The sequence below is a fragment of the Cervus elaphus genome, chromosome 29, assembly GCF_910594005.1.
Source record: "Cervus elaphus chromosome 29, mCerEla1.1, whole genome shotgun sequence".
In the NCBI taxonomy this organism is placed as follows: domain Eukaryota; kingdom Metazoa; phylum Chordata; class Mammalia; order Artiodactyla; family Cervidae; genus Cervus; species Cervus elaphus.
This window is the reverse complement of record NC_057843.1, coordinates 42,149,589-42,167,090: the sequence shown is the minus strand read 5'-3', so window position 1 is coordinate 42,167,090 and position 17,502 is coordinate 42,149,589. Positions and strand designations below refer to the sequence as shown.

The window sequence follows — 17,502 nt, the reverse complement described above, 5'->3', positions numbered from 1 at the left end:
GTGTTTGTAACTCTGCTGAAGCCTCTCTTTCTGCCAGTTACTTTCAGTTTGCACCTATCATGGCTGAAAAACTGTTCATAAGTATAGCACTAGACCTATCACAAAGAAGCAAAAAGACAAGCAGAAGAAGATGTTAAAGTGTAAATCTGACAGTAGCTCTAGGTAACTACGGGAATGGTTGAGAGAGTAAAGGAAAAAGATCAACAGGAAATTACAGATTAGCGGAATGACTTTGACGTTTTTAAGAACATTAATAAAGCTCGCTGCAGCCCAGGAACACTAACCAAGAACTAGAGGGATGGCAGATGACCGCAGTCATAACCAGGAACATATCAATTGTTCATGGACAAAGCCCCACCATATGTGCACAGCTGACTCTGCATCTCCTTAGGGATGAGGCCATGTGAACCACTTAGAGGCTGATTTAAGTAGCACTTCTTTATTCAGGAATGCCTCCTTCATGCAAAACACTAGTGCACATACAATACTTTCGTTTCTATTTATTTTGCTTTATTTTCATTTATCAAATTGTGCCTTAAAATCTAAATGTATTCTAGATTGAATACTGCTTTGAACATGGTAGTCACTGAGAAAGAGTGCTTTCAACAACTGAATGTGAAAATGCATATCTAGAGCACCTTGCTCTAGATACAGAAAGTGTGAAAGTAAAAGCGTTAGTCACTTAGTCATGTCCAACACTTTGTGATTCCAAGGACTGTAACCCACCAGGTTACAGCCACCAGGCTCCCCTGTCCAAGGAATTCTCCAGGGAAGAATACTAGGGTGGGTTGCCAGTTCCTTCTCCCGGGTATCTTCCCGACCCAGGGATCGAACCCAGGTCTCCTGCACTGCAGATGGATTCTTTACCATCTGAGCCCCCAGGGAAGCCCAATCTGGATACAGAAGGTGCTTGGCAGAACAGTTTTCTTTAAAAGTTTTCTCTTACTCACCCAGGTTAGCTCCCACAGCCTCTTGCGTTGTCGTTCTTGTCACAATATAGTGTGCATATTGTCTATCTTTTCCACGGGCCTGATAAGGCAAAGTTGTGGACCAGTCTCAATAGGAAACATGCCACATCCAAACTGGGAAGCTCAGAAAGAGGGATAATTTACCGAACTACCTTCCCTGGTAGCTCAGACGGTAAAGCATCTGCCTGCAATGCAGGAGACCCAGGTTCGATCCCTGGGTCAGGAAGATCCCCTGGAGAAGGAAATGGCAACCCACTCCAGTACTCTTGCCTGGAAGATTTCATGGATGGAGGAGCCTGGTAGGCTATAGTCCATGGGGTCAGCAAAGAGTCGGACACAACTGAGTGACTTCACTTTCCTTTCCTTTCCTTTCCTTTCACCAAGCTAAAGTCTGGGTACTGGGAAGTCACAGAAAACGCTGGAGCACCTAGAGCTGGTAAAGCCAGGAGGAGTCATGTGCCAGGGCCTCCTTCATTTGAGGGACATGGACAGGATGACACAACCATGCAAGGACAGAGCAGGGGAATCAACACCCCTATCTCAGTCCATTCCCACTATCCAGTCTCCGCCAGGGCTCCCTGTTGGCTGAGGGCCAATGCCAGAGGGCAGGGAGCCCAGGGATGCCGTCCACAGAACTGCCCTTCTGTGGCAGAGATCAGGGTGAAGAGGGTGAGGAGTGGGTCTGGCTGGGCAAATGCGAGGTATCAAGACAGTGTGCGTCCCATATAATATTTATGTCCTTCGGGCCTAGAACAACCCTCATTTAAGATTTACATCTCTAGTGCCCAGGAAAATCCTTGATACTAAGGGGGAAATTATAGTTATATTTCAACCATATTGTCAGGCACTAGAGATATAAACATAAATGTTAATAACTATTTGGCTGGAAGGAGAGCACAAAGGATAAATTAGAGATGAAGGAAGAAAACTTTTCTGAGACAGGTATGTGTGATGAATGGAAGGGTACATGTTTGCCGGGCTTTAAACCTCCTCTCTGGGGACTGAGTCAGGTGCCCCAAAGGTGAGGGTTAGTTCAGGTCATTTGAAAAAAAAAAAAAAACTAAGCGTATAAGAGCAGTCCATCTTCAACTATCCACGGGTGTCAGAGTAAAATGAGTTTTCCCAGATCCTGCACACTTGACTAGTTAATAGCAGTATCTGTCAGGATGGAATCAGTTATGCTATACAAACAAACAACATAAAAATTTCAGAGGCTTCATCTGGGTGTATACTCAAAAGAATCGAAAGCAGAATCTCACAGAGATATGGGTATATTCAAGTTCATAGCAGCTACAACTGCCAAAAATAAGAAGCAACCCAAGTGTCCATCTGTGAATAAATGAATAAACAAAATGTGACATATTATTCAGTTTTAAAAAGGAAGAAAATCCTATCACGTGCTACAACATGAATGAAACTGGAGGATATTATACTAAGTCAAATAAACCATTTACCAAATGACAAATTTTGTGTGACTCCACTTTTATGAGGTACCTAGTGTAGTCAAATATATAGATGCGTAAAGTTAAATGGTGGTTGTCAGGGGCAGCGGGGAGGGGAGGTCAACATGTTGCTGTTTCATGAGAACGAGTTTCTGTTTTATAGGATGAAGAGAATCCTGGAGATTGTTTGCACAACAATGTAAATATACTTAAGACCACTGAACAGTACTTAAAAATGGTTAAGATGGTAAATGTTATGTTAAATATATTTTACCAAAGTTTTAAAATGTTTTTAATTTAAAAAGTTAAGCGGCTTAAACCACAACAATTTATTTCTCACATCACTACATTTTCATCAAGGGTGAGCTAAGGGCTCCACTCCATGTTCATATTGTTCTCCCTCTGGACCAGCTAATGGAGCAGCTACCTTCTGGAACACTGCTGGTTTCCATGGCTATGGGAAGAGACACCAAGGGTGAGTCTTCCCCATCCAAACCTAGTGAACTCGAGGTATCCACAGATGCATGAGGTCAGAGACATGGGGGCCACAAAGCCAAGAACTAATGCAAATCAAGAAGTATATGTAGATAAAGACATGTACATGTACATGGCTCCTGGCATAAGAATCTGAGTAGATGCAGACTCAGATAAGAAGTCAACCATGTTTTTTTTTTTAGTTAATCAATTTATTATTTATATGACTGCATCAGGTCTTAGTTGCATCAGGTGGGATCTTTGTTGGGTCATGTGAGGTCTTTCTTCGTGGCTCGGACTCTCTAGTTGTGGCACATGAGATTAGTTGCTCTGCGTCATGTGGGATCTTAGTTCCCTGACCAGGGTTCAAACTCACATCTGCTATGCTGCAAGGCAGATTCTTAACCACTGGACCACCAGGGAAGTCCCTGACCATGTTTCTAAAAGAATCACTAGTCTGACCTAAAAATACCTGTGACTTCCTGCAGTTATAAATGATCCTTGGTTTCCTCAGCCACATTTGGGGCAGCAGACAGACTGAGAAAGCCTTTCATCCCCAAGGAGGTCACTGACTAATGTCCTATTCAGATAATATTTACCAAGGAAAGTGATGAAAAGGCAAAGGAGAGCCAACAGCCATGGAAAACACAGGCCAGGGCCAAGCCCTCCCTGCAGGGGTGGAGGGGTGGGGGCCTCTCAGAGTGTCTGCCCACCTTCAGTCTGTTTCTGAATCACGGTGGACCCGTGACCGCTGCATATCTTCTCTTCCTCTCTTCCCCAGCTGGAGTGTTTAGCCTCTGCATATCAGGGCAGGGGAAGGGGACATAAATAGCTCACTTGCTGGCTCATGGTTTCCAGATCACGAGCAGCCATACTCCAGGTGGATGAAACTGCACTCACTCATTAAAGTAGGAACAGTCCTGAGAGCCTGAACTTGGAACTCAATCCTGAAGCTGGTTGGGACTTCGGGGCACCAAGGGTACTTGAGAGACGCATGAACATGCTGTATGTGAAGGAGGGTGAACTGAATAGGGGGTTACCACATGGGTGGATTATAGTCTTTAGTGATGTTCCTCAAGTATTCTGGTTCTCTCCTGCTCTGGGCACATAGTAAGGTGGCACTTCCTTCCCACCTTTAGTTAGAAAAGACTGAGGGAGACAATTTCAGTTCTTTGCCTTTTGCTTTCTTTTTTTCAGCTCAGTTCAGCTCAGTCATTCAGTCGTGTCCGACTCTTTGCGACCCCATGGACTGCAGCACACCAGGTCTCCCTGTCCATCACCAACTCCTGGAGTTTACCCAAACTCATGTCCATTGAGTCGGTGATGCCATCCAACCATCTCATCCTCTGTTGTCCCCTTCTCCTCCCGCCTTCAATCTTTCCCAGCATCAGGGTCTTTTCCAATGAGTCAGTTCTTCGCATCAGGTGGCCAAAGTATTAGAGTTTCAGCTTCAGCATCAGTCCTTCCAATGAATATTCAGGACTGATTTCCTTTAGGATAGACTGGTTGGATCTCCCTGTAGTCCAAGGGACTCTCAAGAGTCTTCTCTAATACTGGAGTTCAAAAGCATCAATTCTCTGGCGCTCAGCTTTCTTTATAGTCCAACTCTCACATCCATACATGACAACTGGAAAAACCATAGCTTTGACTAGACAGACCTTTGTTGGCAAAGTAATGTCTCTGCTTTTTAATATGCTGTCTAGGTTGGTCATAACTTTTCTTCTAAGGAGCAAGTATCTTTTCGTTTCATGGCTGCAGTCACCATCTGCAGTGATTTTGGAGCCCCCCCCCCAAAATAAAGTCTGTCACTGTTTCCACTGTTTCCCCACCTATTTTCCATGAAGTGATGGGACCAGATGCCATGATTTTAGTTTTCTGAATGTTGAGTTTCAAGCCAGCTTTTTCACTCTCCTCTTTCACTTTCATCAAGAGGCTCTTTAGTTCTTCTTCGCTTTCTGCCATAAGGGTGGTGTCTTCTGCATTTCTGAGGTTATTACTATTTCTCCCAGCAATCTTGATTCCAGCTTGTGCTTCATCCAGCCCAGCATTTCTCATGATGTACTTTGCATATAAGTTAAATAAGCAGGGTGACAATATACAGCCTTGATGTACTCCTTTTCGTATTTGGAATCAATCTGTTGTTTCATGTCCAGTTCTAACTGTTGCTTCTTGACCTGCATACAGATTTCTCAGGAGGCAGGTCAGGTGGTCTGATATTCCCATCTCTTGAAGAATTTTCCACAGTTTCTTGTGATCCACACAGTCAAAGGCTTTGGCATAGTCAATAAAGCAGAAGTAGATGTTTTTCTTTTTTAATGTTTATCTCTCTATCTGGCTGCACTGGGTCCTAGTTGCAGCATGAGGGATCTTCAATTTTCATTGCGGCACATGGGATCTTTAGTGGGGGCTCATGGGATCCAGTTCCCTGACCAGGGATCAAACCCTGGCCCCTTGCTTCGGGAGCGTGGAGTCTCAGCCACTGGACCACCAGGGAAGTCCCTGCCTTTTGTTTTCATTGGCACACACATACACCAAGAAAGTTGTCTGTGGATCAGCATTTTAGAAACTACAGTTAAATGTTCAAATAAAAAGGAAGAGGCAAACAGAAAGTGGTTTTAATAACGGCTTGTAATAGACAAAAGAAGATATTACGAGAACAGGGACTAGAATTGGCATCAAATAAGAGCAGGGCCGCTTTGGCCCCCTTGGTTGGTGACAGGCTGAAGGCTGGTGGCCTGAGATGCTTTAGTCAATTTATCTGCTCAGTAGTGCTGACTCCAGCCCATCACTGACTCTCCTGCAACTGGAATGCAAATTATAGAGCAATCATTGCAACAGCTAAGTGTGTTCTTGGGCATGACATTAAGGCTAAAACTTTGGGTTTTCCATAACACATGTCTGAGGCCATTAATTTGCTCACTCCCACCTAGCAAGGAATCCCACACCTGGTAGCCTTTCCCAGAGGAAAAGTTCCATTAGAAAAGTCCATTGGCTGGCACTCAGATTTCATAGATTATTTCAATCCAAACCTGTGACAAAAACCTTCTATAGGACTTTGTAGGAAATCATTTTAAAGCCGTTCTTGTGGGATGGGGAAGGAGAAAGAGGGAATTATGATAACTTAAGGCAGAGGTGGTAGCTCCACAGTCACCAGAGCCCCCAAGGGAATTAGGTGAGGTAGATGAATCAGTCAAGCCACCACTTTGACCTAGAAAGATGACAACACTCTCTTCAAGGCCACTCTGCCTTCCTCCCTTGGGCAGGCGCCCTGGTTTCTGCCATGGAATTGGGAGAGAAAAGGTCTTTGTAATCAGAGGCAAAGACCTTAGCAGAGCCCAGAACGAGGCAGCTGACCTCCTGGATAGACCCACTTCTTCCTTTCCAGTTAAATGCTTCAGCTCAGACGGTAAGCCTGACATGATTCTTGAGAAGCAAGAAGTGCCTGGCTTTTCAGTTTCTCCAGTCGTACCCTAATGAGTCTGTCTCCTCTTCACCTCTGAATCTCTCTGTCCCCACGACACCTGCCTCTCAGTCAGCTGCCCCTGTGTACTTTCAGAAGCCGATCCCATTCCACATGCGATGTCGCCCCTGAGCAGTACTCAGTAGCTATGTGGCAGCAAATAAATGAATGCAAGACACCTCAAGGTGCTGGGGACCAGGCTGCCATAGCAGCGCTGACTCTGGGGGCCACGCACATACCCTGCCGGCCAGGGTTCAGGGCCTAACGTGGGGCAGCCAGTGTGGCTGGCCCCTCCGTGCCACACTGGGGGGTGCTGGCTGTGCATGGAGCTTCTGTTGATGAGCGTTTTGTGCAGTATAAAGCTTCATGGCGCAGCACTACTCTGACGCCTGCAAGTCACAGGAAAAGCAGCTGCTGAGATTTCTGAGTCCAAGAAAGATTGATGCGTTTTCTATTGCCCTTCATCTGCTCTCATGCCTGGTAACCTGATAAGGTATCACCTACAGACAGTTTCTCAAAACTGAAGCCTTCCTCTGCTAATCTCACTTATGCTAGAATGTCCAAGGAAGCAGGAGAATTTCGCTGAAGGTGGGGGATAAGCTTTGCCCACTACAGTGTGATCGCTGCAAAGTGACTTTACTAGTGTGCTAGGGCTGCCTTGACAAATGACCGCTAACTGGATGGCTGAAAACAAAAGAAATTTATCCTCTCACTGTTCAGGAGGCTGCAAGTCCCAAATCAAGGTGCTGGTGAGGTCATATTCTGTCTCAGAAGTCTCTGGGGAAGCATCCTTCCCCCGTCTCTTCTAGCTCCTGTTGGTTGTCAGCAACCCCCGGATTTCCTTGGCTTGCGGACATGACAGTCTCTGCCTCTGTCTCCACGTGGACATCTTCCCTCTGCATCCATGTCATCACAAAGTATTCTCCCTGTGTGTCTGTGTCCACATTTCCCTCTTCTTATAAGGGCACCAGTTATTGAATTAGGGCCCATCCTAATCCACTATGATCTCACTATAGCTTAATTGATTATATCCACGAAGACCCTATTTCCAAATAAGGTCACATTCCGAGGTTCTGGGTGAATATGAGTTTGGGGGTGCTACTTAGTCAACCCAGGACATCGACTTAACAGAAGAATGGAAATCTTTCTGTCTGGGAGTTAGGGGTAATGTCCCAGGGTGGCTGGTTAGTCCCCTCTCTCAAGCATACTTTTACCTTAGCTTCTGGTCTGCGACTAAGTAGTCTTAATAGTTGAGCACCTACTCTGGGCCAGGCCTTATATACTTTTATATGCTGCTTACATGACTGCAAGACTCCCAAGAGCTCACACTCTCATCATCTTCATTTGACTGAGAAGGATGCTAAAGGCACTGAGAAGTTACATGGATTGCAGGTGGACCCTCTCGTTCCCCTGCACCGGACCATCTCTGCCAGTACCTGTAATTGGGACACTCTAGGCTCTCAGGGCTAGAACAGACGAATCAGAACATTTAGGTCTGGACAGGGTTTGCTCTTATCTGTTTATTATGCTTTTTGTAGTTCTAGGAAATATACAACTATCATGCATGGAGAAATACTGTATCAACACTGTACCAGCGTCCAAGAAGCATCTTGGTTAATTCACTTTTCAAGTATTTTTTTAAATAAAATATTTTTATTTTATTTATAGAAAAATAAATAATTTATTTAAATAAAAAATAATAAAATATTTGAAAAGTGAATTAACCAAGATGATTCAAACAACCATCTAGCAATGAGAAAACAAAAACTAGTTATGAAAAATAGTACAAATCTCTTTAAATTGGTCACAGCTAATTTAAACCAAGTCCCGGGTTAGATACCTTAGGGCTATCTAAGTCCTAAGGGAACTGGATTTTCCCCACTAGTGATGGGCACCATGTCAAGACAGCAATAGATAGCCTTTCTCCTTGATTTTGAGCACAGCCCATCTCCACATTCAGGAGCAGCCCCTAGGGCCCAGATCACAAGCTTCCTAGCTGAGCATTTGAGATGCCTCTCCCATGGGCTGCCTCCCTCCCACCTGAGCCTGGAGAGGCTAACCTACCAGACACCGCAGAGGAACTGCGTTCCCCACCATCTCTTCTCTCACTACCAGGTAAGCTATAGCTTCCACCATACCCTAGTGTCTGTTCTCAGCACGGTGGCCCTGGGGCTGCCCAAACCACTTAGTCATTTGTTCCACAATATTTAGTGAGGGCCTGCTGAGTAGGGGAGGCATGCAGATGCCGTGGTGACAAGATGGACAAGTTACTCTCTTCCTGTAGCTTATGTTTCAGCAGAGAGACGGACATTATGCAAACCAATGAGCTCATTTCAGAGAGTGAGGAGGACTGAGAAGATAATGAGGCAGGGTGATGTGATGGGCAGTGGCTTCTGGGCGAGCTTCAGGAGTTTGGGGGAACTCAAGGGAAGCCTCTTTAAGGAGATGGTGTTTGAACTGAGAGCTAAATCAGGAAAAGGTAAGCTTTGTCAGGCTGAGGCAGGCTGAAGAAACAGGAGACCAAGTCCACCCATCTCCCAGCCAAATTAGACCCTGGGGTCTGACAGATCCCACTGAGGAAGTAAACTTCTGCTGCTGGTATTCAGTATCCCGATATATTTTTCAGTCAGTGTTGTTGTAGCAGTATTGTTTAATAGGACTAATGTAAATTCAATACAACAATTTATTTACAAGTATCTTGCTTTGATTGTAAACAGATTTGTGCAAATAGGTGGATGTAATTTTGTTAACTATTTAGTGTCGGGAGGCAATGCACTCCATCAAGGCAGTGGAGTTGTTCCCCTGAGGAACTTCTTCTACTTCAATTAAGTAGTGGGAAATAGAAAGGAAATTATTTTCTTTAAATCGAAGACCAATTTTGTCACTGTTACAGTGAACCCAGATTATACCCAAATTAAGGCTTCCTGAACCCAGGAAAAGTCTGGATTCCAGGCAGTGACTGGGGTACAGTTCCCAGAGCTGGGGTTCCTGGGGGGTGTTGTTTATCCCATATCAGGGTAAGGTGATGAGCCGCAACAGCTCTCCTTTTCTGCCCCCTCTGCTATAAAAGGCTGGCTAATGTGTAGAGTCATTGAGCATCCATATGGGGACATCAGGTTGGTGGCAGAAAGAAAGACTGGCTCTCCCAACATCCATGTCAATCACTTCTAGCTTACTCCTGCGCTCTACCGAGTCTAGAAAGCTAAATTACATTTCTTGGTGTCCTTTGCAGCTAGGGTGGTTCTGGTTCTATCTAGAGGATCACTTACAGGAGTCCCTGAGCTGGAAGTGAGCTACGTGAGGCAGCAGCAAGGGGATGCGATTTGGCAAGCACACTGGCAGATGAACCTGGTTCTTCTGGGGCTGCTCTTGCAGTTTCAGGCATCCAGTTCCCAATTTCACCAGTGCCAAAGAATGGGAAGCAGCGACCATGGTGCCTTTTTTAGAACCATACTAAGACAGTGGTTTTCAAACTTCACTGTACATCAGAACCATCTAAAAAACTTGTTAGAATATTGATTGTTGGCCCTCATTCCCAGAGTTTCTTCAGTGGGCCTTGGAGGAGGTCTGAGAATTTTCATTTCTACCAAATGTCCAGGTGATGTTGATGCCACTGGTCTGGGAGCACACTTTGAGAAGCACTCTTTTAAGAGCTGACTTCTCATTTCTCCTGGATACATTGGGCCTGTGTACAATTTCCAGGCCTGTGTGGCCTTCCAGGAGATTCGGTGAATCATTAACACCCTTTGGTAAACCCCTTTCTGCATAATCCAGCTTGAGTAGACTCTGTTGCCTGCAACTAAGAACCTGGATCCATATAAGGTCCCTGGTCTTACCTACCAATGCTCTAAACATGCTTATCATTTTCTGCAGATCTTTCCCTCTCCTCAGTTGAGATCGCCATGTCAATTCTCTATCCCTGGCTCTATTTCTTACAGAAGTCACATGATTCATGCTGACACAAACCCAGTCCTACCAGCTGTCCTTCTGTTTCACAGTCATATCTAAATAACTCCCCCTTGTTCTACAGTATCCCCCATCTTCCACCTTCTCCAAAACTAATCAAACCAAGAAAGTTCAATGAAGAACAGGGTTAGGGTCTATTGCCTAAAGGCAAAAATGTCTTGAATTTAGCACTGAAGTAGCCCCAGAGAAGAAAAGTAATATTATAAGGAAGTCTTTTTACGTGCCAGAGGAAAAAAAAGCCAGATGTCAGCTCTCTACCTTATACTATTTTTTTTTTAATATTTGATCTTCTTTTTTTCATAAAGCATCTTAATGTGAAATTTAAAATAAAAAACAAGCTAAAAGAGCCCACTCTGAAGAGTATAAGAGTGGAATGATTGATAAAATGGCATCTTGCTAGACACATCTATTTAAAAATTGGTTAAAAGATATTATTTACCCAATGAACCATAAGGGCTCAGGGGGAAAAAAAAATCCAAACACAATAATAGTCCCTCAGGTAAATGCCCCTTCAGACAGTTTTTAAAATGTGTATCATTTATTTGATAAAGCATAGCAGCCTATCCAGAGAGGAGTTATGGTCTGCTGCATAAATAGGCGTTTGGACAGCTTTAAAAATGCATACTGTTTACACCCAAATGCCGAGCAAAAATCCCAAAGGAAAGTGGTTATTATGAGCAAAGAGCAACCACTTTTCAAAACCAAGAGGTGATCCAGCCAAATGGTATATTTTACACATTTCTTCTCTAAGAGCTACATAAACATCTACTTATTTACTTACTTAAATGACCACTAGTCACTTCTGAGCCTGGATGGGGAGACTTCCCAGTAGGAGTGAACGGACCCTCCCAGAGCTTAGACTGGCTCAGTGTGATTACATTGTGTGCTCACCAGAATCACCCGGGAGCCTGTCCAGGCTCCATCCTAGAGAGGGTGATTCTAAACACTCCCCAGGTGAAGGGCTAGAGGGAGAGATAACTAGGGAGTGTGGGATGGACATGTACACGCTGCTATATCTAAAATGAACCAACAAAGACCTACTGTATAGCACAGGGAACTCTGCTCAATGTTATGTAACAACCTAAATGGGAAAAAAGTTTTAAAAAGAATAAAAATATATGTATAAATGAATTTTCCAATGACAAAAAGAAGTAAACACTCCCCAGGTGATCCTGATGTGCATGAGGGTTGAGAACCTCTGGGCTGGATAACGAATCTAAAGCCCAGAGAGGCCAAGCGACTTGCCCAAGATCACACAGTAAGCCTAGGGGAGAACCCAGGCAGCTGGGTCCTAGGTTTCATTCTTATCACTACTCGACATTTTCTCTTTTCCTTTCAGAGTTGCCTTTTTGGTTTACTTCTAATATGATTTCATGCTTTATTCCATTATATCTACTTGTAAAGTACATAAATAGTATGAAGTGGTCATACAATTATGTTAGTAAACATTTGGAAAACACAGTAGGGAAAAATATATTTCCATTCCCCAAATATCAGTTCAATTAGTACTTGTTTACTATTTTTACTAGATTCCCTTAGATCTTGTTTTTTTCTCTCTATATTTTTCCTATTTATAAATATGAGTTTATATATTTAAAAATTTTGTACTCTAAATAGTCTACTATAAAGTCTCTGTTGGTTTTATATTAATTTTAAAAGTAATAGATGTTCAGAGTAGCCTGACTGTGCTGCAGTCCATGGGGTTGCAAACAGTCCGAGGTGACTTAGTAACTGAACAAAAACAAGATGCAGACTGAAAGTTTCAAAGAATATAAATGTGCAGAGGATAGAAAATGGAAGGCCCTGCACCCTCCCCATCTCCGCTTCTAGAGGCAATCTTTATTTTCTTTCTATGCATATTCTGAAATGGAATTGTATGATGGGAGCAGTTCTGTAATTTGTTCTCTTTTTTTTCTCTTTCTCCTTAGCAGAATGCTTTGGGCATCTTTCCATGTTAGGACATGGAAAGTACAGTTAGTATCTGGTTCATACAACTCCGCTGAATAGACATTCCATAACTCAGCTAATCAATTTTATGGAACGTTTAAAAGCCTATTATATATATATATATATATAAAACCAAAACTAAGCAAATGAATGTCTGGCTTCCTTGCCCAGGCTGCCCCTCCAGGGGCACCTCCCGATGCCAGCTTCCCAGTACACACACTGTTCTCAGGAGATACAGGGCTGGGGAGGCATCCTGTCACTGACTCCCAACCCTTGGTAAAAACAGCAACCCACAGGAGTGATACTGATAATCCGCCTCATATCCAAGGCAACTCAGGGAACGGGAGGCCAGGCCCAGGATGCGCCTGATCTAAATGTGCTTTCACAAATCTCAGAGGTGCTGTTATTCAAGGACTTTAGGGCGCCTGCGCAGACTAGCCTTTCTTTCTATGGTCCCTTCGCTTGCCGGCAGTTCGGCCGCAGAAGGCAAAATTTATTTATTTATTTATTTATTTATTTTATTTATTTTTTTCAGGATGGGAAACACATGTAAATCCATGGCTGAAAAGAAAAAAAAAGAAGGCAAAATTTAAATAGAACCATTCAGTTACAGTAACACAGGTGTTTGGGGTTTTGTTTTTAAACATCAAGGAAGGAAAGAAAATAAAAATTTGTTGCCAAGTGAGTCATTTTTACAGAAAGCAATACTCCTAGGCAACCTATCCTAATATTAATAAAATGATCAGATTTGTTGTGGGTTAGCCGCTAAGTCGTTTCTGACTCTTTTGCGACCCCGCAGATCAGATTTCTATAGAATACTGACAGTCCAGACCCTGGAGGCAAAACACTGGGGTTTGAATCCTGGATCTACTCTTACTACCTCTCAGTGGCTGCTCTGTCATCTTTTACACTCAAGTAAAGCCTGTACCTCCTTAGTGGGCTCTTGTGAAGAGGAAGTGAATTAACCAACACAGGTTGGTTTAATTTAGAAAAGGACCTAGGACATTTTATAAATGTTGGCTATTATCCTTTCTAACAGCAAAGATTGATGGGAAACTGGTTAAATAAATGGAATACTATTTAGCCATGAAAAATCCACCAGGAGAAAATGTACACAACATAGTGTTAATTGAAAAAGACAGAATAATGAACAATTTTATATAAAGTATGATACTGACTATATAAAAGTACAAAAAAAGATTAGGTATGTCAGGACTGTAGGATTATGAGTGTTTTAATATTTTCATATTAATTCTTTATGATCAGGAATAGTATTTTAATATGAAGCATCTTGGAATATATATATATATATAGAGAGAGAGAGAGAGAGAGAGAGAGAATTTATTAGTATGGTTTGAAATATATATTAGTATATTATATATTAGTATAAATATTAGTATTATAATAGTATTAGCATTATAATATTATATTAGTATAAATTAGTTTTATATATTAGTATGTATTATAATATTATATATTATAAAGTATAAAAGTATGCTAAATATGTAGCTATTTCAAACCATACTAGTCAAGTGGGAAGGCTAAGGGTCGTCTGCTCTCTGGGTCTGTTCAGTGTGGACCCTTCCCCACCAGTGCTGGGCTTAGTCTCACTTCGCTCCTCTCTGCCTTACATGGCTTCCTCTCAAGATAGGATTCTACGGATGTATTTAAGCTCAACCCAACTCTAAAAAACTGTTACTGCCTAAAGCGTTAAACTTCCCACAAGAATATATGTTTTACCAGGGAACAAAGACAAGGGATAAAATCCCTAACAGTGGCATTTTAGGCCACATCAAGACAATGGAGGAAGCTATTGAATTGACAGGAAGGAAACGGTTTCCCGATGCCCCTGAAATCAAATCCCATTGATTCATTAGTGTGGCTCAGCTCAAAACCATAGACAAAGTGAAAAATCCTTACCTCCTGAGAGGTGTAGACCTTGGCGAAATGAGCAGAAACAGATAAACCAGGTTGGAGGCAGTGTAAAAGAGGGCTATAGAAAGGGCTAATTCACCCTGGGGAGAATTTTACCATTTTAAATACAATACAGGTCTTTAGTGAGACTTCAGGATGGCAGGAAGGAATCTCAGGGGATTATGCCTTTGAAAGAGCAGGAAAAACACCAATGACCTCCAAGGATGAGATATGCCCTGACTTTCTGCCCACTAAGGGTAGAAGGAGGGAAAAATGAATGCCCTTTCCAAGTTCAAAGGGCGCTATACAGGGGAAAACAAATGATTAGAATTTACACTGTCTGCGCCCAGGTTTGTAACAAAGAAATTGCTTCATAATTTAAAAATTATTCATTCCCGCCTATGCTGTGGCCTCATCCCAGGAAGTAGCAAGTCAACTGTATCCAATGAGGGATTAAAGATAATAAATAAAAGAGTAGCAATTAATTGTGCATCCTGATTTAAGAGACTGGGCTGCCTGGGTCATGCTTGAGTGGCTTATCAAATTTAGCTCTATTATGACTGTCTTGTATTTCAATTGATGTTTGTGCTCATATCCGTAGGCACTTGTACCACGAGGCTTTTCAGATATAAAAGAATTTAAATGTATAGATTGTTATAGGATTCTATCATTCTTACAGCATGAGGCAAAAGTGTTGAAAATGGCAGTTTAATGAGTCATGCAAAGCGGCTCAGTATTCAGTCACTGATTCAATTATTTTTCCCCCTCCAAAGGCCATTCGAGGCAAAGTAATATGGTTGTTTTCTAAATGCCATGATTCTGACTTGCCTTTTTGTAATTCTTGATAATTTCCTGCTTGAAAAGCAAAGACATTCTAAGGGCCAAAACCTGAGGCCAAATTTTGATAACCAAAACCATTTCAGAGCCAAACAACAAAACAAAAGCCAAGGTGAGGCAACGGACCTGGGGACTTTAGATGCAGGGCTCTCAGTGAATCCACCCTTTTCTGAACTATAACCAGAGCAGGAGGTGGCAGGGGTGCAGGAAGCATCGGCTGAAATACAGGAAACATTCCGTCTTTTCTGGCCACATCCGCGTCCTTGGCCAGAGACCTCTGAAGGTGCCTCCAACAGCCCCAACAGGCAATGGCTTTGCTGCTTGAATGACAAATCTAATTTTAACAGTGCTCTAATTCTTTCATTTGCTGCCCTCTGTGTTCTCGTCTCTGGGCCATAATTTTACCTGCCAGCTCAGGTAAATAGTCTTTAATAGGACAAAGGCTTAGAAAGGTTATACTGTACTTGATTTTGTGCTGGAACTTTGTACTTTCATGTTGAGTCCTCAGGAGAGATTTCATCATATAAGCCAAGCATCAGTCTCCCCTGTAGGTCACCTCCTTGCAGTGGCTGTGAAGCGAAAAGTGGTTCAGTTGGCTCCTTTAAGTCGTGCCTTTCTCTGTCCAGATGTGAGAGAACCAGAGGGAGACAAATGTCCCGGTCACTGTCCACCTCTTGTCTCCCTCTGTAATGTCACCACACAGGGTGATACAGTGACAGGCTGGGGACAACTAAAGGAAATGACAACTTGGAGAGAAGGACTTAAAATTGAACAGGGGGAATTCCCTAGCTGTTCAGTGTTTAGGACTCTATGCTTCCACTGCAGGGGCATGGGTTCGATCCCTGGTTGGGGAATTAAGATCCATGTGCCTCTTGGCACAGTTAAAGGAATAAAATAGAATAGAACAGAAATATGAATTTTCCCATTAAAGAAAGGAATAACTCTTGAGAAAGAAAAGGAACAAAAATTTAAAATCATTATCATGCATTGTACTACAAAGAAGTCAAATGAGAACATGAAAAACTATCAAAATAAAAGAATTAATCAGAAGTTTAAATTCAGTCCCTAGCTTCATCCAACAGCATTAGATAGGGTGGCATGACTTGTCTATAAAACATCATGGTTGGGTCAGGCCAGACCATTTGAGGTCTCAGAGACCCCTCAGGCTTTAATAGTCGGATTTTAGGAAATTTTTGTAATTTTTTGTTTGGCAATCCATAACTCTCGGATCAGTAGCCACAAATTAGTTTCATATTAATATCATGTATTTGTGGGCTTAGGAAGAGTTCTTTCACATTTTCCAAAGGCACAGTTACATTACTTTTGGACTCTCTAACTCATTAGATAAGCAGCAAGCATGGGTATTTGTATTAGTTTGCTGGGCAGTATACAAAGTACCACAAAGTGTGTGGCTTAAACAGCAGAAATGTATTGTCTCATCATTCTGGAGGCTGGAAGTCCAGGATCAAGAGAGGACATGCTGAGGCAGGCTCGGTTCCTTCTGAGGGCTGTGAGAGGTGTGTCCCCTGCCTCTCACTCACCTTCTGGTGGTTTTCTAGAGATCCTTGCTCTTCTCTGGTTTATAGAAGCATCACCTGGTCTCTGCCTTCATCTTCATATAGCCTTCTCCCTGTGTGCATCTGTATCCAAATTTCCCCCTCTGACAAGGACACCAGAGTCATATTGACCTCATCTTGATAAATTACACCTGCAATGACTCCACTACCAAAGAAGGTCGCATTTAGAGGGTTAGGAATTCAACGCATGAATTCTTGAGGGACGCAACTCAACTTTAGAGCTGATACCTTTGCTTTATTTTGAGAAAAAGTGGCTGGTGGCTCATTGAAATCTGCCATTATGAGTCTGGCCTTTGTTCAACACCAGGCTGACTTAAAAATAATGTTGGATTTGTTTAAAAAAAAAAAAGAAAAGAAAGAAAAACTCTAAATTCTAACTAGCTGAGTGACCTTGGGTGAGTCCTTTAATCTCTTTGGATTCTGCTTCCTTATCTATAAAAATGAGGACTTTGGGATAAGTTCTAAAGTCTTTTCCAGTGTTAGAAATCCAAGCACAAACAGCACAGAGGAGAATTTATAAGTTGTATTAAAAGTACACTGCAAAATATAGTTTTACCAAGGGCTTATGGTCAGATAATAAAGGCATCTCCAAAACATTTTAAATAGGTGCTATGCAGCTGCTAAGACAAGCAGACCTGCTTCTGCAGGTGCTGTATGCACACAGTTATTCAGTAACTAATTGTGCAAAGAATTCTGGCTCCCATGATGGACACACTTGTTTCCTTGGGCCCTTTGGCATAGCTACCATGTCAGCCAAGCAGCCTCAGCATGACCATGATCAGGAATACCAACTAAATCAGAGCTAATAATAAATGCACAAGTCACTTCTGAAGATGCAGTCAGCTTTCTCAGAGGGTGCAAATTATTAGTTGTTGTTATTAGTTGTTGAGCTGCCAAGTCGTGTCTGACTCTTTTGT

At 42.6% G+C, this 17,502-nt stretch overlaps 1 non-coding gene across 1 annotated transcript; it reads left to right on the top strand.

Moving 5' to 3' along the window:
- The first annotated feature begins 1,122 nt into the window (after positions 1-1,122).
- Positions 1,123-1,195, top strand: TRNAC-GCA. The gene has a single exon. It is a non-coding gene; the product is annotated as a tRNA-Cys (tRNA).
- The last annotated feature ends 16,307 nt before the right edge of the window (positions 1,196-17,502 follow it).